Source organism: Neopsephotus bourkii, unplaced genomic scaffold (genome assembly GCF_033783945.1).
Source record: "Neopsephotus bourkii isolate Nb327-2 ecotype Australia unplaced genomic scaffold, CSIRO-AGI_Nbou_v1 NB_1760, whole genome shotgun sequence".
Lineage (NCBI taxonomy): Eukaryota > Metazoa > Chordata > Aves > Psittaciformes > Psittacidae > Neopsephotus > Neopsephotus bourkii.
This window is the reverse complement of record NW_026902234.1, coordinates 543,178-563,242: the sequence shown is the minus strand read 5'-3', so window position 1 is coordinate 563,242 and position 20,065 is coordinate 543,178. Positions and strand designations below refer to the sequence as shown.

The following is a 20,065-nucleotide window of genomic DNA, read 5'->3' as shown; positions in this document are numbered from 1 at the left end:
TAGCCTCTGCAAACAGGTAAAAAGTCCTGAAAACAGGTAAGCACTAAATACATTCCCAGACTCGGGTTTAAACTGGTCAGAAATGAGAATCTTCTGTCTAGAGGTGGTCTAGGGCAATTTTATCATAGAACCATTGAATGGTTTGGACTAGAAGGAGCCTTAAGACCATCCAGTTCTATCCCTTCTGTCATGGGGAGGGACACCTTCCACTAGACCAGATTGCTCAAAGCCACATCCGACCTGGTTTGAACACTGCCAGGAGTGGGCGGCCATGAGTTTTCTGGGCAACCTGTTCCAGTGCCTTACCACCCTCACAGTAAAGAACTTCTTTATATCTAACCTAAATCTCCGCTGTTTAAGTTTGAACCCATTACCCCTTGTCCTACCATTACAGTCCCTGATGAAGACTCCCTCTCCATCATCCTTGTAGGCCCTCTTCAGATACTGGAAGGCTGCTATGAGGTCTCCACGCAGCCTTCTCTTCTCCAGGCTGAACAGCCCCAACTTTCTCAGCCTATCTTCATACGGGAGGTGCTCCAGTCCCCTGATCATCCTCGTGGCCCTCCTCTGGACTTGTTCCAACAGTTCCATGTCCTTTTCATGTTGAGGACGCCAGAACTGCACACAATACTCCAAGTGAGGTCTCACGAGAGCAGAGTAGAGGGGCAGGATCACCTCCTTCTACTTGCTGGTCACGCTCCTTTTGATGCAGCCCAGAATACAGTAGGTTTCTGGGCTGTAAGCACACACTGAAGCCAGCTCATGTGAAGCTTCTTGGTGACCAACACCCCCAAGTCCTTCTCTGCAGAAGTTCACGTCATGAACTTGCATGAAGTGTAAATGTTTGCTAAGAACATGAAGTACTGTGTCAATGTATTTTTTTAAAATATCTTGAGTTAAATTGTGAAGCATTAAAGAATCAAAGCTTTTGGTTCAAACTTAACTGTTATTGTCCAATTTTACAGTTTAAAAATAACCTTATGCCCCAACTGGATCTGAGTTGCCTAATAATCGGGTTTTTTACATAGCGTGTAAGTAATAGCAAAGCTGCCTTAAGTATTTTCACAATTTTTACCAATCACATCCTCAAATAGTAAGATGCAGAAGCTTTATATCTGTGTCCCAATTGCTAGGAAGACACCCACTTTCTTGTATCGTACCTCATAGTCATGCATAAAATATACGGATTTAAAAGTAAGCCACATGCCAGGCTGCACTTACATAATTGGGACAGATATTTTTTCCATTTCAAAAAGCAGCCGGAAACTTTTTATTACAAAATATATGCTTCCACCATTCTGACTAATCGGGGAAAAAAATGAGCTTTACTGACTTAAGTGTGAGCAAGAACTCTGTTGCGCAATATTTTCTCTTAAATGTTGGCTTTTGAAAGTTTAAGGTTTATTCATACAGCAGTCAGCTTTCTGTACATATTGAAATGAGCATTGCTGATAATATAGTCTAGAAGGTACCGATTCCCCAGGCTTTTTGCCTAAAGATTTAATAAAAGCTGCTGACAAATGACTCTTTCAAGACCTAGTAGCAGCCCCTAAACAGTAGGATTTTTTGCTATCAGCTTCCTTGTTGATTCCTTGTGACCTTTGTGCCATTTCTTTTTTAAGTAATGAGTAAGCCTTCTGAATTCATAAGGATGACAAAGGTCTTTGGAGGTTTGCAGGAACAGCTCTTCCGAGGCATGTTTAAGCCTGACCTAAAACGTGTACATCCTAGTCCACCAGTACTAAAAAGCTGTGAGTGATGCTCATAAGTAGTGTCTCTAGCAGGGATGGATCTGAGTGGCATAATGCAAGTGGGCTGTAGCACTTCATTAAGTTGTGTGTTGTAGGACTGCTTTCTTGCTGCAGTATATGCTAGAAGGAAGCTCTGCAGTGGTCCATCCCATTCCCTGGACCTGTGAAGCTTGCAGTATAAATTATAGCAATTTGCTGAGGATAGTTTGGAAAATAGCAACAACTTGTATTACCAGCCTGGAAGCTTTTCTCAAAACTATCTAGTCTGAGCTCTGTCTCTCAACACAACCACCTATGTGTGGGAAAACCTCACAAGCATCCAACCCGGTAAAAGTAGGATGTACTGGAGGTGTTACTGTGTGGTTGGGAGTCACACTGTCTCAACAGGCCAGATGTTAATGTCTTGGTGCCCAGTCTGATAGAAAAATGCTTTTTACTGCTTTCATCTCTCCAGAATGCCTGGTTGCCATAAGGCTGTTGCTGTTAATATTTGTGGTCATGCAGTCTTCCTGGTGCATATGTAGTCATCGCTGGTTCTGAGTAAGAGAGATTAAAAGGAGGGGGAAGTGAGAGGAGCTTTTGAAAAAGTTCTGAAGTTTTCTGAGTATGCAAAGAAAAATGTGCAACTGCTCATCCCTTTACTTTTTCTGCAGCTAGTGATAATCCCCAGCTATGTACAATGTAATGTCTAGAGTATCTGAGTACCCTCCCAGAATGTGTTAAGCAATGTGACCAGCATCTGTCAAGTGCGAGTCATCCTCTTTCCAGTTAGACAAAGCTTTAAACTTGCCAGTGTTGTCAGGGGTCTAAGAGGTCTTCCAAAGACATGTGAATTTTCCTCACATCCTTCTGTTAAATCCGCTATAAAAAGTTTGCCCTTAAAAGGATCAGGTAAAGTTGATAGGCAGGAAATGATGGTGAGGTTAAGAGGCTCTTGGACAGTGTTTCAGTGACTGAGTTTCTGACATTCCCAAACTGCAAAGGCTAAAAGCAATGTGCTACTACAGGTTCTACCCACATGATGAGACTAAATTTAAGGCTAGGCACCTCTACAGTACTGGAAGCTCAAAGTTACTCTGTATCTGCATGTCAGTAATGTGCATCTTTTTGCTTTACCAGCTTCATTTTATCATAAGTATTGTGGTGATGAAGTCCCAGCTCATACAGTCCTGTGAGAATCTCCACTTTCATTTTAGCTGCCTTTTGTCCTGGTCATAGTGAAGAGAACTTATAATCACTTTTTCAGTATGAAGAAAACTTTGTGGCTGTTTGAGCCATTGAACTTGTGTGTCTCAAAATTAAAAAAACAGAAACTTCTGGAGGGGTGGGGAAGGGTGGAGCAGCCATTGACTTGTGATTTCTGGGCAGTGGAGGAGCAGCCTTCCTTCCTCCCTTACTTCCCCTCACTCGCATGGATGCTGGGTACTGTAGGTGGGATCTTCCCCCCAAACTGCATGCATGTCACCACAGAAGCAGCTATCTCTCCAGCTCTTTTAGGCAAGGTACAAAATTTGTTCCCTTGCTAAAACAGGCATAAGATGTGTTCTTTGATTCTTTTTTTGTTAGGTACTTACCTGCGTGAATCTCAGGTACAGAGCCATAGTACCGATAGGGTTTGAAAGCTGCTGGCAGTGCTCTCCATTCTGTGTTACTATCTTAGAAGGAGAAAGATAAATCAAAGATCTCCCTAAGCACAAAACTTTGAACTTGTCATATCCTGGGAAGTGAAGCTTGCACATTTTGCTCTATAGAAAGTAAATGCTTCACGACTGTTTTTTTGTCTGAATGTGCTGATCTTTCTATGAGGGGAGACCTTACCCTTCCCCCCCCCCCCCCCCGCCCCCCTTTTCCTGAAGTTCCTCCATGAAAACCGCTTCAGGGGCTTTTTTTCTTTAAGGGTTCTGGAGATTAAATGGAAGGGCTGTGCGATGACCTGAGGAGGTCTTTTGATAGCTGCTCCAACAGGTGCTAAAGGATTGGATTTAAGTGTTAAAGACCATCTTTTGAAGCTCTGAGCACTCTTTGCTTCTATTTCGAGTAGTATCAGAAGCAGTTTTAGTCATGAGAGAGTTTAAAGACAACTAGCCGTCCTTAGATGAGATTCTGCTTTGCATTTTTTTCCACAGATGAATTAAAGTTACTCTTCAGTGATAATCAGCTCTCTCGTTTGCAGGTGGGGGGTTGTGCTTTATGGTAATACTTCAATAGTTTTGCTCATTGTGGAAGGAAAAGAAGGGAGTTAAGCTGTTGTGTCTCTCACTGGTAGCTGCCAGTGCTTCTTCTGGTTTCAAGGACAGCGTATCAAGATTTCACCCATGGTACCCGATCTACCGTTGAAGTGAGTTTTATGCAGTTCTGCAAGTTGCAAAGAGAGTTGGTGTATCAAGTGTTGGGATCTGTGTATTTTAACAGAGTCAACTAGAGTAGATGCCCATGGAAGCCTCTATGTGCAGGCTGGGTATGCTGCAAAGACTTGGAGGTAAGCAGCGTGAATTAGTCCTCCCAGGCCTTTCTAATTCTTATTTCTTCTCCAGGATACCATGGCATGTTTGTTGTCTTTTTCCCAGATCTGAGAAAGCAGATTTAGTAAAAAAAAATTAATGCTTTTGTCCTGAAATTCACTGCAATACTTCTAGGTATTTCAATTACAGATGCTTCTTCTGGGGCTCCAGCCCATGTTAATCTCTGTGTGACCCTGCTTCTCAGATGTTCAACATTACTTAATTGTAACTTTCTCAATGCCCTAATATACTATGGGCAGCCTTTGCACAGCTGAATAATGACTTGCTTCAACTTGAGTATGGTATACATGTATACATTATTTTATCTTCACCATATCTCTTATACTTCTAGTTTCCTGAGCATTCCTCCCTTGGGAAAACTTCATGTTTGCACTATATTTTATCAACGTGTTAACATCTGGCTTTGTAAATTCTTTATATTCTCTAGGTGCATAAGAGCATCTGTAGTTCATCCTTTCCCAAGAAAATGTGGAAACTGTGTTGCATATGTCTTTTAAAAGCACAACAGTGTACAATCTGCTTCCTATTTATTCATCTTGCTCCATGTTCCTTCCTATAGAAATGCATCTGAATGTAAATATAATTACGTGTAAATTATTTTCAAGTGGTAAATAGTTCACCAGGAGTTACAGAGGATAAGATTAAAAAAAAATAAAATTATTTGCACATAAAAGCATTTATTGAAATTAGAAGCCCCACAGTCTTTCTGCTGAGAGTTTTTCCGTGTCACCTATCTTTTAGTGCTTGAGCCCATCATGTACAGCTGTGGATTAGAAATAGGGATTTGGATGTCATCTTGTCATCTTCTCCTGACATATAACAGACAGTGGATGAGGAGGGGAGGAGTGGTGTGTGATTCCAGGCATGGGAAAGGAAGATAGCTGTGCAACACCTTTTGTGGGCTGGGCTGCATCTGCTCCTGATAAAGTCATTGCGTATAAAGTAATCTGGCAGGAAACTTCTCATTGGAATGTTTCCTTCACTGATGGGAACGTACATTCGTCATTGTCCTTCAGAATGACAGATACTTTAAATGCTATAAATCTCCACTAAGCAGATTCATGGACATACAAGAATAGCAAACACAAGTGAAGACATTGGTACTTGAAAATAGTTTCTGTTTAAATCAATCAGGCTTCAAATTCCTTTTATGATTAGGAAACAGATCTTTTTCTATTGCACATAGACCTGGTTTTATCACTCTGAATTCTCTTAATTTTGAACTTAATATCTCTTGTCTCATGGCTGTATTGCCTACCCTGCTGCCTGAACCATCCGGTTTGATAGACAGGATTCCACAAATGGTGATGACTGGGGGAGTGTTCTTGGTGTTTCACTTGAGACTGTGGTTTTCAGAAGCTGCTCAGAGTGGTTTCCTGGCAAGTATATGTTAATGAACAGAAGGGTGATCACTGGTGCGTGAAGGAAGTCATACATGTCAGCATTGCTGTTTGGTTGCAGTCTAACTGTATTTGTAGAAAGCTACACTACATATTACAGAAATATTAACCAGATAGTCAAGAGAAAAAAGATTATTGGGTTGTTCAGGGTTGGGTGTTTTTCTGCAGCAGCAGCAAAAAAAAAGGACTTTTATGGAAGTCTCTGGATTAGCCAGCTGTGATTTACAATCAGAAGCCTACATGGATTCAGTGAAAGCTGGCTTGGACAGGTATTTAGAGAAGCAATGTGTTCGGGGTACTGAACAGATGTGCCACATGTCCTGCTTGGGAATCTTAGTAAGAGATATTGGAGGTTTGCAGAGTACAAGAGGAAGATTCTTATTGTGGATGCCCACTTGGACCAGGAGGAAGTGGATGCAAGGGGGCTGTGACTTTTCTACAGCAGGTAGGAGGATGTTGAGCTAGGCGGAACATTTAGCTTGAACATTTTGCCTTTCTCGTGATCCATTCCACCTCATTCTTTGGCTGGCATCTAGGAACACCATAGAAGTGCAGCTCAGGCATGCCAAACCATCCTTTCCGCACTTGCTGCTTGTCTCTTCATTCATAGAATCATAGAATGGATTGGGTTGGAAAGGACTTTAAAGCTCATCCAGTTCCAACCCCCTGCCATGGGCAGGAACACCTTCCACTAGACCAGCTTGCTCAAAGCTCCCTCCAACCTGGCCTTGAACAATGCCAGGGATGGGGCAGCCACAGCTTCTCTGGGCAACCTGCTCCAGTGTCTCACCACCCTCACCTAATATCTAATGTTAATCTCCCTTCTGTCAGTTTAAAGCCAGTCCCCCTTGTCTTGTCACTACATGCCTTTGTAAAATGTCCCTCTCCAGATTTCTTTTAAGTCCTCTACAATAATAATTTTTCTTTGTACTCCTTGTTACTATATTTTTGTTGTTTCTTCTCTGTGCCTGGCCTAGGCAGGAGGGCTGTATCCCATACTTCAGACCCCAGGTTTTATTTCCTTCTCTGCTGAGTTTCTATAGTCTTTCCATGCCTCAGTTACTATGCACAGACCACAGGGCTGCAGCAGCTGAAGGGTGTTCTGCAGATACATCTTTTTGAGGCAGTCCTTCTGGTAAGGAAGGCAAAAGGGTTTTGCAGCGCGCTTGATGCAAGTGATACTTGGTAACAGCAGTTTGGGAACTATGTGTGGGTGTGAGGCCTAATAATGGAGGAGGTTTGCCAAATTTTTGCTGTTGCTTCCTTTATTCTAACTGTGCCGCCTACTGTGCTCTCTATCAAATATTGTTTCGATGTGGAACTCTGTCATGGGCCAAAAAATCAGCACCGATAACTGTCTAAAAGCTGCCCCGAGGCATACTTTACGATCACCATTTTACAAGTTGTGCCATTCATATAAACTGTTCTCAATTTGGTGCAGGACCGGGCGGGGATGGGTGCGTGATGCCCTCAGAAGCTGTTGGAAGGCAGGTGCGATGTGCCGACGTGCCTGGCCACCTCAGCCCCGCCACCAGTCGCCCTGCCCAAAGCTGGGTCTCGGCAGCCGATAGCTCTGAGGCCGCGGGCCAGGCACTGCCACTTGCTGATCACCTGCGCCGGACATCCCAAAGGGAGAAGCACCGCCTGAGTGCGGCGGAAGCCAACTGCCGCTCTCACCGCGCCCGGGCACGGCTTAATCCCCTCAGCCCTGCCGCCCGCCCGCCCGAGGTGCTGCTACTGAGGGCTCCCCCGCTGACCTTCCCCTCAGGCCCCTTCCCGCCAGCTCGCCGGGGCGGGGGACGGCTCAGCCGGCGCAGCTGGCAGGAAGGCCCGGCAAGGGAGGGAAGGGAAGGGGAAGAGGCGGGGCCTGCAGCCCAGCAGTGTCAATAATACAATAGGGCTCTTGTGAAGCTGCCGCCGGAGGAGTCGGGTCTGACTGTGGGCGAGCGAGTGAGCCAGCCGGCCGGCCAGCCGACACGCAGGGCGGGAGCAGCCGCCGGCCACGGGCTCGGGCGGGCGGAGGCGATGCGCGCCGGCGCGGGACGGCGGCACCACCATCACCAGCAGGAGCGGCAGCGGCAGCCGCCGTCGTCGTCGCGGCGGGAGCGCCAGCCCTGACGGCCGCGGCCGCCCACGCCGGCGAGCAGAGGAGGAGCAGGAGGAGGCGGCGGCGGCGCGCCGGGCCGTGCCGCGCCGGCGGCGGGAGGTGAGCGCGGCCCGGGCTGCCCGCATGAAGGCGGGGCGGGGGGCGGGCGCCGGGCCGCCGGGGCCGCCACGCCGGGCCTGTACGCGGGGGAGGCGCCGGGCCTGCGGCGGGCGGGAGGTGGTGGCGGCGTTTGGCGCCAAGGCCGGGCAGGAGAAGGGGGAGGAGGAAGCAGCGGCGACCAGGGGGAGGCGGCGAGTCCTGCGGGTACGTGGGGCCGGGAGTGGTGGTGGGCGCCGTGCCGTGCCGTGCCGGGCGGGCAGCGACCCTGAGGTACCGTGTCGGGCCGCCCGCCTGTCCATCTGTCCGGCGTGGGCGCTGCGGCCCCGGCCGCGTCCGGAGGGAAAAGTTGCGGCTGTTCCGCCGGGCCGCCGCTCCGGCCCCGCGCTCGGGGGGCCGTGCCCGCAACGTGCGGCAGCGGCTGGGCCCCCCCGGCGAAGCGCCCTTTTGTTCGCCGCAGCCCGGAGAGGCGGCGACCCGGCGGTCCCCGAGCCGGCGTGGCCCTGCGGAGAGGGGCTGGGCGTGGCGGGCGGGCGGGCCGACACAGCCGAGCGGTTGTCCGCTGCCGAGCAGCGCTCCGCCGGTATGTCGAGGAACTTGCTAGAACTGAGTTTGACAATGAAGAGGTAGCGCTGCCCGGCCCGCCGCTGCTAAGGTAAGTTTTGTGATGAGCAGCAGGCGCGGGTAGTGCCCAGGAGCACCGTGCACTTGTAGGGATAAGAACGGGAAGGACCCGGCTTCGGCTTTCCAAATACAACCTCTTCCTCCCTCGCACGGTGTTTGCTGGGATGTTGCCCGTCTTTCTGCAAAGAACGCACAGCACCCAGTACGGTTAGCAGCAGGGGATGTAGCGAAAGTGGCACTTGCAAGTAATTCTGTAGTGATTGGTGGGAAGAATGGGGAACAGGCACCTCAAAATACATCTTGACAGAACAAATAAATGCTGCTTTTTCCTGTTTTATTTAACTACACTTTATAAAGACCATTTATAGTTATTTGAAGAGTTCAGCTATTATTCACAGATTGTTATAATGAGCAGCTGCATACTTTAAAATATCAATAAATTAGTGCAGTGCTTTAAAGGAGACAGGGATGCTGAAGACAGCATCCAGTTGTGATTAAAATACACTAGGAACAACCTGGAATCTATTGCGCTTCTCTGTTACTGTGAAAGAGCCTTTGCAGTCAAACTGAAAGATTAAGAAGGTTGTATTTTGTCTTGGTGCACGAGGAACGTTTCATCTGCAGCCAACACTTTACGTCATGTTAGTGCTTGTTGTGGGCTGTTCTGTAGAGCATCTCGAGCACACCTGCTTATCTCTGCAAAGCAAGGCAGTATCTTGGCCACGGTTAGAGTTAACCTGGAAGTGTGAGAGCTGGGTGGGTTTAGAGAGAAAAGGACCCACCTGGATGAAGGCATGCTAGTGTAACTTTCAAGCCTGCCACAGAGTTCCTTAGCAGGACGTCAGAAGCTTTCACCTGCACATACTAAAGGGGAAAAATGCAATTTTAGTTACGAAAGTGTGTTTTCAAATTAAAAGCAACTTAATGGTCTTAGATTCCAAAGTTACATTGGGTTTTGTTGTTGGTTTTCAGTTTGACTGTTTGGGTTTTTTTTTAGCTAAACTTCTAACCTCTTTCCAGACTGGACATGATATATCCTGTTCTTAGTGCCAAAGAAGAACAGAAAAAAAAGCTCTCTTCTCCAAAAGTTGGGCTTGAGATGCAGTAGAAGTCATTAAAATAACGAGACCTGTTTCTATTGCCTGTCCTTCATTTACTGTTTCCTCTTTCTAGGTTCATTTTGCAGAACAGGCCTCTCTTCGCCAGCAGTAAAATTTCCCCTGAGTTCGACCAGTCAGTGCAACTGTGGGTTTGGGTTTTTTTTTTGTTTATTTGCATTGTGTAGCAGGTACCTGCAAAGATTAACTAGAGAGCTGATGCAGGAGCATCCGCAGTGGCATTTAGTGGCAAGGATGTGTGTTAATTTGGGATCTCGTTAAAATCCTGAAAATCCGCTGTGAATGTAAAAGGCTCAGCTAGAGGATCTCAGCGTGTTAGAATGAACCCAGCTTTTTCCTTCTTCACGGCTCTGTGGGCCTCCTCCCTCTGGCAGAAAATCAGGAAGTTTCCATGTGGAATTTATTGGGATACCTGAGGTTGTTGTAGACATTTAGTTTTTAAATTACATGTAGTTTTTGTAGAGCTGGGTGGCTTACTTAGGACAATTTCCAAAGGCTGCTCATTTACTTGTCCAGCTCTATGTGTACACCTCAGCAGGCACGCATGCAAGGGGTTGCTAGTAGCTACCACGTGCTGAGTGCTGTAGAGCATATATCCCAGAGAGTTTGCTGTGGCTCACCTGTGGGGTGTCTTGACTGGTGGCCTGAACTCTTGCCTGGCATGATATGATGGCAGGTGCCCAAGGCCATGGCAGAAATGGCTGGATTTGTTAGACCTGCTGGTGAGAAGTGAAGTTAAACCCAGTACAAGCTGCCTCGAGCTTGAGTTTGAAATTGATACCCCTACGTTGCTCCCTTGGGGTTATTTACGTAGCTTGTTTCAATCTTTGAAATGGTTTTCTGCCCATTATGCCCCGCAGGGTAAGGAGCATGGTTTGGTGTCTGTATATTTTTGTTTAGCTCAGCACAACTTATCCGGACTAGGAGCGTAGACCCATGTTTGTAGTGCAGCTTTTGTGATTCATGGATTAAAACGTTATCTAAACCTCTCTTTCTGTGGTGTGTCTTTCTCCTTTAGTCCCTAGAAGTCTCCTTTAAAATTGGTTTAAGGTTTTGAGTGGTCTTACCTGAATAGGTTGGGTCGTGGAATGTTTTGTACACTTCAGAATATACAGAGCAATTTAGTAACAAAGAATTTGAAAGTTAGTATTTTATTAAGTGTGGGGATCATTCTCTTGATATATTTTATAACCAAACCCTTGCTGTTCTGTCTAGGTCAGTGGTGTCATTCCTTCTTGCATTATAGCCAGAAATGGACTTAGCCAAAACTTGCGGTTTGATCATGCCAGCTTAATTTCTCACCACTCCCACAACTTTTGTGGGAGCCACAGCTAAGGGCTCCCAGGGGCTTCTGAATTTCTGGAGAGGGGAACCCTTCCTCTGGAATCGTGTGGTATTTCTCTGAAGATTTGAAAGTGATTATGACACTTGAGGCTTCATGTAATTTGAGACATAAGCGCAATTTTTACATACTTTACTTAAAATGGAAACTAACAAGTTAATAATAGCCCTTATCGGGGGATATTTATGTAATGGAAGCCAACAGATGCTATTTGCATCTTGAAGAGCTGATGTATAAAATGTTATGTCAGGGCCCTGGCAGGTTTTGTGCTGGCGGAGGCTGGGTCAGGTGGGAGTGGGAGATGCTGGAGATCTGTAGTGCTTGATGGCACCTCTGAGAAGTGAGATAACTATATGAAATTTTGCATTTTAGCACACAGTTGATTTTAGCTTAATGCTGCTATTTAAAATAAAAAAAGAGTGTGAGAGGTGATTTATATTTATCCATGTTAAATGATCAATTACACTGTCACTTTAAAATGACTTTTCTTTAAACTGTCTTCTAGCTACAACTGCACATCTGATGTTCAGAACCCCTGAAAAGTGTGTTTATAGATACTAATTTTACTGATGCTTCAACTTCAGCTGTAAGATGATATCTGGCAAAGAAGTATTAGAAGTGTGATGTGACAGCCTGGGTGTTGCCTTCTGTGGAGAGATGTCTGTGTAATTACTAACCACCTCCCTGTTTCCTAGGCTGTTCTCTCTTTTCGTATTTATTTACTTCCCAGTTGCCCTTTTCTAGATGGCATCTGAACTTTTCTAGCATTTAAGATCTTGTTTCAGTGGGTAGGAGACAAGTAATTTTGGGATTAGAGCACTCTGGGATGTGTGGTCTTGGACCTAATGAAATCTCCTGCGTTTGCAGAGCTGTAATACAAGCTTTACTGGGATTTAAAGAGATGGAAGAGACACTGAGCTGTGAGCGTGGCTGCGGAGGCCCCGCTGGCACTTGTTAAGTTGCCCTGTTCAGAGGAGCAGGAGAAGGTGGGAGTATAAGCTTGTGACTGCTGCTGCTGTTCGTTATAACTTTCTCCTGGATTAAATACTGGGATGCTTGCTTTAGCTTGTTAAAACTTCGGAGTGTTTTCCTTCTTTAATGTACACCTGCTACAGCATTAGATTACAGAGCTGTGTTTTCTTGCTTATTGAATTGAATGCTGAACATAACATATTGTGTCGTTAATGCCTCCTTGTGTTTTAATTAGAGCTGTAGGGAGATGTTAAAAAACAGGTTTATACACATGCCTGACTGGTTGCTAAATTGAATATACTTGTCATACGGTCTTGAGGGAATTATGTACTATTTTGCTAATCTGCTGTCCAGGGCTCTCCCCATCCGCTCCTTCTTTATCCCTTTCCCCCCCCCCCCCCGTTATTCTGAAAAATACTCCAAAAACCTTGTCGAATGTTTTCTGATGGTCTCTCATAGCTGCTAAAAAAGCTCCTGACTGCGTGGTTGGCTTTGCTGTGGCTCTTGTTCATGTACTAGAGAGCAGTTTTGCACCTGTGCATGTGGTTTGATACACAGCAAGTCCAACAGCTTCCAAGGGAGAGTGCTGTGCAGTGGTAGGTGCTGGGATGCCAAAGGGAGGGGTGGCACCCTGCCTACCAGGCTGTGCAAAGTGAAACAACTGTCCAGGAGCATTTATTATACATAGTTAATTCTGTGCAACTGTGTTACGAAGTGTTTTCCAAGCTGTGTTTTAAATTTACAGGTAGTTCTTGTTTTGGAACATTTTGTTGGCTAGATCAGAAGTTGGAGGAAAACTTCTGGATAGGACATGTCTGCATCCTAAATAGGTTTTAACTGTGATAAATTGTTTATCATGTAATACTGGATGACTGCAATTCTTTAAATGTGCAAATGACATTCTGCTACAAATGTTAGACTGAAGTCTTCTGCTAAGATTATTTCAGTTCTTAGATGCAGTTTGGTTGTTAGGTTAATACAATTCAGTACTAGGTTCATAACACTGGTGTTCACAGGCACTTGAAAAATCATAACCAAACTGTGAGCTTCCGTTCAAACTACTTTAAAAAAGTGAGCATTGGTTTAACAGACTGGACAATTTTTAACTAACACTTGCTTTAAAGAGCATAAGATTGAAAAAATTACTAGTTTTATCCACAAATATTTAAATCTTCCCTGTGTATCAATTATAGGAGAATAAAATGGCAGTGTTTTTGTTCACGCTGCTATATAGAAAACACAACATCTTGAACTGCTGGATACAAAAACATAAGGAAAAAATGCGTGTCCTGTCAGGGGAAGGAAAGAGTGTCCCTAGTGGGATTACTTGCAGTTTTTAATTCTTTGTTGTTCTGCTTTTAACTGTTTGTATTTCTTTTAATATTCTTCCAGTGTTAATTTGCAAGATTTGATATCAAAGTGGCTGTAGAGAACTCACTGTTGGAAATAGTGCCATATCTCACCCAGGTTTTGATTTTAATGAAAGAAGAAAAAACAACAACCAACAAAAAAATCCCTGAAACACCATGTGGAGCTGGAATACAGAGCATGTGAGTGTGTTAGGGATTCACACGAGAAAATGGTAGGCTCAGCAATTATCTGGTGAGGAGGTGCCTCAGCATTAAGAGGTAGCAGAAATACCTCTTCCTCTTTTATTAGTACTTGCAAGGGAAGAGGAGTAACACTCATACTCCTATTCCTGCCTTCATGCAAATAGGTTCTTTTTCCAGCAGGTAACTGACTGAAATAGTGATAATGGGTGATTACTTTGCAGTGCAAAATACACCTTGTTAAATGCTGTTTGATAGGAAGGAGAAGAAATGCTCATTTCAAGCACAGAAAATAGTTTATTGTTTGGTTTGGTTTGTTTTTTTTTTTTTTTCAATAACTGCTGACGGGTGTTCTGGCAAGGGAAGGGTTACCGGTTTCAGTCATCAGGGTTGCTGGGCTTTGCTAGTATTAACCTTGTTGGATGGAGTTTTAGCAACTCTTCTGCTTAACTCCTGAGCAGTTGTATTCTTCTGCAAAAATCAAACTGGCTGTCATTTAAGCAATGAAAGGCAGATACTTAAACCTGATAATGAAGTTGCAGTCTTCCTTATGTTAGCAACATAATCATTCCCAGTGTAGCATAAAATGAGCAAGCTTAAGAAGCAAGTGAAGCGTTTTGTCTGACAAATTTGAACTTGCAGTTCTGCAACAGAATGTGCTAAGAATGAGGGAGGAGCTACAAGGTTGATCTTAATACAAGGTGCCTGTTAATGAGCTGCAATATTGGAATTTTGCTGTTGGCATACATAGGAAGTAAAGTTCACTCCTGCTTAATGGTAGTGATTCTTATATGGAATTTTTTTTTGTTTTTTTTTTTTTTCAAAATAGTTTGTCTGTGTTACAGAAATTAATTTTCTGCCCTGCCTTTCCACTGGTTTGTGCTTCTTCACTTTTGATGTCCAAGAGTGGAGAAAAAAAAAAAAGGGCAAAAAAACCTCTGGGATGAAATAATTCCACATTTTTGTATGAACAAAAACAATGCAGGATTTTTTTTTGTGCTCTTTGGAACTGGTATCCATCAGTTTAGGTAGCTTTGTTTTGGGTTTTGTTGCGTTGTTTGTTTGGGGTTGTTTGTTTTTTTATTTTTTAAAGCTGTCATACTGTAGCTTCCCAGTGATGTTTTCTGAAAATTTTAAAGTTTTTCTTTTAAAGTTTTTCGGGTATTTTTCACGTGTTTAAATCTGTTGAAGTTGGTAGTATGCATATTTTTTATCAAAATGAATTTTTATACAGTTTAGCATACAAAGGGTTTACTTGCCCTGGCAATTGGACATCATTTCACCAGTGACTAGCAGGTTACATCCATGTATGCTCCTGCAATTTTGATGAAGATCTGACTTTGTGTAATCTGATCTGTGTGCCTGTACAGAGGTGAAATAGCTGCGGTACAACTGTTATCAAATATAAAGTCTCTGGCCTGAGCTCAGTGAGAGGGGAGGAGGTTAAAAATGACTTAATGTGTCAATACTTAGTGTATTCTGTCTTTCCTCTATTACTTAATGCTGAATATATTTATATATATATTTATATATATATTTTTATATATATATTTCTTTGCTAGGCATGTGGTGTTTTCGTTTTTCTTCCTCTATCAATGCCATAAAACTTAAGAAGGTGGTACGTAAGTTATTAGAAAGCTTGTGCTCCTGACAATTGGCTCAGTATCAGTCAGAGCCCTGTGACTCCCATTACGTGGATTAATCTGGTTTAAGTGCTTTCTTAGATCTTTTGTTTGGCATCTTCTGTGTACTTGCTCTAGATTTTTGGAAGCCTCTACATGTAACAGCAGACAGGGATATGCATTAGTTGCTGAAGTCGACTAGCTTTTGCAGGTGCTATTTCATTCTCTTTCTAAGATTATTGAAAAGATTATTAAGATTATTCTGCTTGTTCACTTGTGCATGCTTGACTCCCACATTTCAGAGAGTCCACTTCTGAGGTATAGAGTGTGTTAAGAGCTGGAAAAAACATCTAAACTAAATTAAAAAAGGAGAAGAAAAAAAGCCCAAAGTGCACACAACAACTTGAATGTGATTTATAGTTCCTACTTATCTCTCCCAGCCATGTCTTTGATGCCTCTGTAGTCTCTGGTTGGCTGCCCCCTTTTCTTTTTGCCTTGACTTCCCAGCTTTTTCCTTGTTATTGGAGAAAACAGTGTTTCTAGTGAGTGGCTTTTGGTTGTCTTGGGACCCTATAAATCAGCTAGGTCAAACTAAAATTGTCTCATGTACCAGACTCCAAGTTCTGTGGACTTCCAGATTATTTGCAGTTGGCCTGAAAATACTTTAGCAGACTTTTGGGTTTGGTTTGGTTGGTTTGGGGTTCTTGTTGTTGCTGTTTTGTTTGTTAGGTGGTTGTTTTTAAATAAGATTTGTGTAGGTTTGCTAGGCCTGATAAAGAGATGCTTTTCCCTTGTCAGGGTTTTTATGTGAGGTGTTACTTTCTGTGGCTGGTACATATGTGTGGGTTTACCTATGTATAAAAGCATCATCCACTGAAAAATCAAGTCGTTTTTTTTTTTATATTCATATAAAGTATTCATGATATAACACTTCTCAGTGAATGGTTGTATTGATGTGATGAGTGTTTTGCTTATGTATTTAACAAAAACTTCTGTCGTCTTTATGCCTGTACATATGTAAGTTGTGCTTGGTTAAGCAAATTGAATCAGTGTGATTTAAAGTAAACACAGTTGCTGATACGTGTTTTGTACTAAGCATGTTTCAAAAGCAAGTATACTTTTAGGTATCAAGAGGAACTGCTGGAAAAACAAGCCAGTGGTAAAGCATTGGTTTAGTGGGGTAACTTCCAAAACACTTAAAAGTAACGAGGATGCAGGTATCAAATCCTTTCTAGTAATCTCTGATAGTATTTTTTCTGTCAAAGTGTCTTTTTTTTTCTTTTACTTTCCTCTGTGAAATAATTTTAGGGAGTCTATATTAAGCTCATTCTATTGAGGAAACCAGTGTTTCTAGCAATTTGAAGGTGTTGCACTAACGTAGCTGCGTTACAATCATCAGGCTGGTCATACACGTTTAATTCTGAATAAAAGGCATTAGTTCAGCTCTTGCACAAGGCCTATAGAAGCTGAACCTGCTTTGCTCCCATACCAGGCTTTGGCCATAATGAAGTATCTTTAGATCTGTGACTTAGAGGTCTTAAAGCCACATTAAGGTATGCTGTACTACCTCTGCCTGTTCATAGCCTCTTACAGGCTTGTAGAGATAAAATCATTAAGAATTGTGGTCTTAACTGCATGATGGCAATTCCCAAAGGAGGAAAAGCTCAGCTCCTATGTTTACTTTTTCTGTTGAGCTTTCCAGGTTTGACAGGATTATAGCAGGATTATAGAAGTTTTTGTGCTCCAGGTGAGCAGAAGCAATGCACAACTCTTTGAGGAGCAAACCTGTTAAAGCAAGTTGTCTGTATTTTTATTCTTCCTCCCTTTGGAGGATCGTAATGGGGTTATGCAAGTTCACAGGGGGCATTTGTGCTGTTTGCATGCCTGAAGTGCAGATACACCAGTGTGCTGTGAGGGGCCTCAGAACTAGTGGAAACCTGTTCATGCAACCCATCCTTACCAGTGCAAGTGGCGGTCTCTCTATGTCTAGTTTAGCCCCTTGCTAAGCAATGTCAAAAGCTTGGCCTCTGCAAACATGATAACTTTATATAGCAGAAATCTTACTAAACTACAAGAAATCATAAAGGTCTGTGTATTTATAGACAATTTTATTAAAGGTCACATATTTATTTTTGACAGCTCTTCTGGCAGTGGGTGCTTTTAAATGAGTAGTTCTCTTGCATTGCAACTCCATCTTGCAAACTCCCACCCTTCCTCAACATATTTGCATCAGGAAACTTTGAGAAGAAAGTCAAGTTTTGTTGCTTGGGAGCTCTGCTCACAAATGTATCAGATAGATGCTTTGCTAATTCCTGGCTTTGGTTTGGCACTGTCCTTAATTCCTGTTGATTCCACCAAGGCCAAAACTTTGCTCGTTTCTTGGATCTTATCATGTGTTTTGTCTGACTGAGTGGGAATGGCTTTGGGAAACGATTAGTAGTTGACACAGGTTTCTCTTTCATGGCAGTAAAAAAAAACACCAACTCTTTCTGACCATTTAGGATCATCTTCAAGGAAGGAGTCTTTTTTTGGTTACTGCTGTTGGAATTTGCAGCCACGAAGGATGAAGTTGATGAAGTCTTGTTTACCTTGTTTTCGTGTCTGCTGCTTCATTAATTGTCATTTGATTGTGCTCCAAGTCTTGTGTTTTGTGGTCTAAGTGCAAAGCTTGGGTACTTTATTTATTTATGGAGTTTCTTTGCAGGGGGAAGTGACAATTTGAGTGCTAGTGTGCTATTGTGATGATCAGCTGTCTGACTGAGAAAGAACAGGGGGCTTTTCCTTGTGAAATCTCACAGATACCAATGTACTGACTTTGAAGGATGTCAAAGGTACTCTAAATGATGGTGATGAGCAAGTGAAGTTAACACTGTTATTCTTCTCTTGCCTTTCCTTTAGTTTCTCTGGAAACTATCATTCAGTTGAATACTGACTAAATGTTTTGATAGGAGGTGAGCTGTTTGAGGGTGACTTTTTTGTGGCCACTGAGACTGCCTTCAAGGCCAGGAATGCACAGTATCTTCACTATTTACTCAAATTCCTAGTAGCCACAGCAGTTACAGAAACTTGAAAATGCCTCTTCTGTAGTCTGTATGAACCCCTCTGTTGTATGTTGGTGAGTATTATAACTTAATGTAGCCAGAAGAGGAGGCACAGTCTTTTCTTGACTGCTGTCAACTAACTGTGATCTAGCTTTCCCTCTGTTTTCCAGATGTAAATTATTCTGAATCTTTTCTTTAAAGTCACTGATGCCAACCAGTTGTGGGTGGGTTTGGTTTTGGTGGTGGTTTTTTTTTTTCCCCATACTTACATTGACCACAATAGGAACAGAGGCTCAGCAGGCTCATTTGGGTTATAAAAGCTGGTGGTGGCTTCAGGCATGAGCTCCCGACCAGCAACTGGTGGCCATCCGGCATGTAAGCGGTCAGAGCTAAATGGCACAACATAGGTAGTAAAAGGTTGCGTGAGCTGGGCTTCCCTCAGAGCAATGGGGAATGACTGTGGGTACTTGCATGCTCCATTTAGCAGCAGCAGAGTCCTGCGAGGGAAAGGGGCCTGGGGTCTGGTAGCTGGGCTTGGAAGGTAGGAGGCACTGAGGCTGAATCTCGGTGGACAGAGGAGGGCTGAGAAGTCAAGGTGCAGAATGTGGGATGGCCTTCGCAGGTGTGGCAATCATTGAAGCCTTATGCAACACTGAATTGGATATTTGAAGAGTGCAAGTGAGGAGAGGAGGAAGAAAGGTCTAAGCACTGATCTGATTCCTGAAGGTATCTGTTTACAGGGATGCAAGTCAGCAGTTGAATCTGCAAGAGGAGATATTTCTGGCATCGTTTCCTCTTTAGTGTGTGAGCTGACTGTCCTGAATGTGCTGGGCACTTTGAGTCCCACCCTAAAGACCTTTTCATTTGCTGCATGGGGAGTTAAAACATTACAAGGCTTGTTTCTTGTTTCAGAGATGTAACTTGAAGGCATTGAAATGCACAGTTTGATATTACTTTAGTCTGAAGTCTAAATCTAACCCTTCGTCTTTTATGTTGTCAGTGTATGGAGGATCCAGCAAGAAACAGTGGATGTTGCTTTTAGCATTTGTGACTCTCGTGTGTGTGGTGGGGTCATGGGACTTGCTGCAGGGTGTATGAGAATGGCAAGGCTGTGCCATCAGAAACGTAACATCTGTTACCATGCTTCAGAGGTTCTCACACTTGGTGAATAGTTTTATTTTTTATTTTAAGATCTCCACTAAAGATATCCATAACTGTGCACAAATATAGTTGCATTAAATCGTGGAAATCATCTGTGGGAAAAGATGCTTCTAGGTCATCTAGATCATTGCTTCTGAAATGTTCCCTTAGACCTCCCTTCAGCACACGACATGAAGTAGCTGTCACTCAGCTCTGGAAAATGCACATAAACGCATCTGTTTAGGACAAGATGTAAAAGTCGAATGAAGTGGGTTGACAGTTAAGATCTAACTGGCCAGAATGTGACTGTCTAACAGTGAGATATGTTCCCTTTCCTCAAGAGCTGGCTTTATTTTTGTGGTTCCAGATCCTCGTAAATAGGCTGGTTTTGCTGGGCAGTGGCTCAAAGCCCTGTTCTCCAGCTTCTCGTGGTAGGTAGGACCGAACTATATTTGTTACTTTTGGATTCAAGAAGCATCCTTCCAGTCCCTGATACTTACATCCCAGTTCAGGTGTTCTACTGCAGGCTTCTGCCATGTGCATTTGTGGTCTCTTTTTTGCTGCAGTCCTCTGCATTGCAGTGTGACTTGCCATGGGGAATACCCACTCCTCAGAGAGATGCATTTTGCAGTAGGCTTAAGTAACACATCCCAACATTTTGACCTGAAAGAGGAGCACAGACCTGACCTGGTATGTGGACTGCGGCATTACTCACTCTATATTAAAGTATTATAGAATGGTTTGACTTGGAAGGGTCCTTAAAGATGATCTAGTTCCAGT

At 43.6% G+C, this 20,065-nt stretch overlaps 1 protein-coding gene across 7 annotated transcripts in view; it reads left to right on the top strand.

The window, feature by feature from the left end:
• The first annotated feature begins 7,593 nt into the window (after window positions 1–7,593).
• JADE3 (jade family PHD finger 3) overlaps window positions 7,594–20,065 on the top strand; it is a 67,964-nt gene continuing 55,492 nt past the window's right edge. For 2 of the 7 annotated variants that reach the window (XM_061377814.1, XM_061377813.1), the window contains exon 1: window positions 7,594–7,879. The gene's annotated coding sequence lies outside the window, so the exon portion shown is untranslated. Of the gene's footprint in view, window positions 7,880–7,967; window positions 8,084–8,371; window positions 8,532–11,863; window positions 11,947–20,065 lie in introns of those variants that run through there. The other 5 variants (XM_061377820.1, XM_061377815.1, XM_061377822.1 and 2 more) reach the window with 4 other exon arrangements.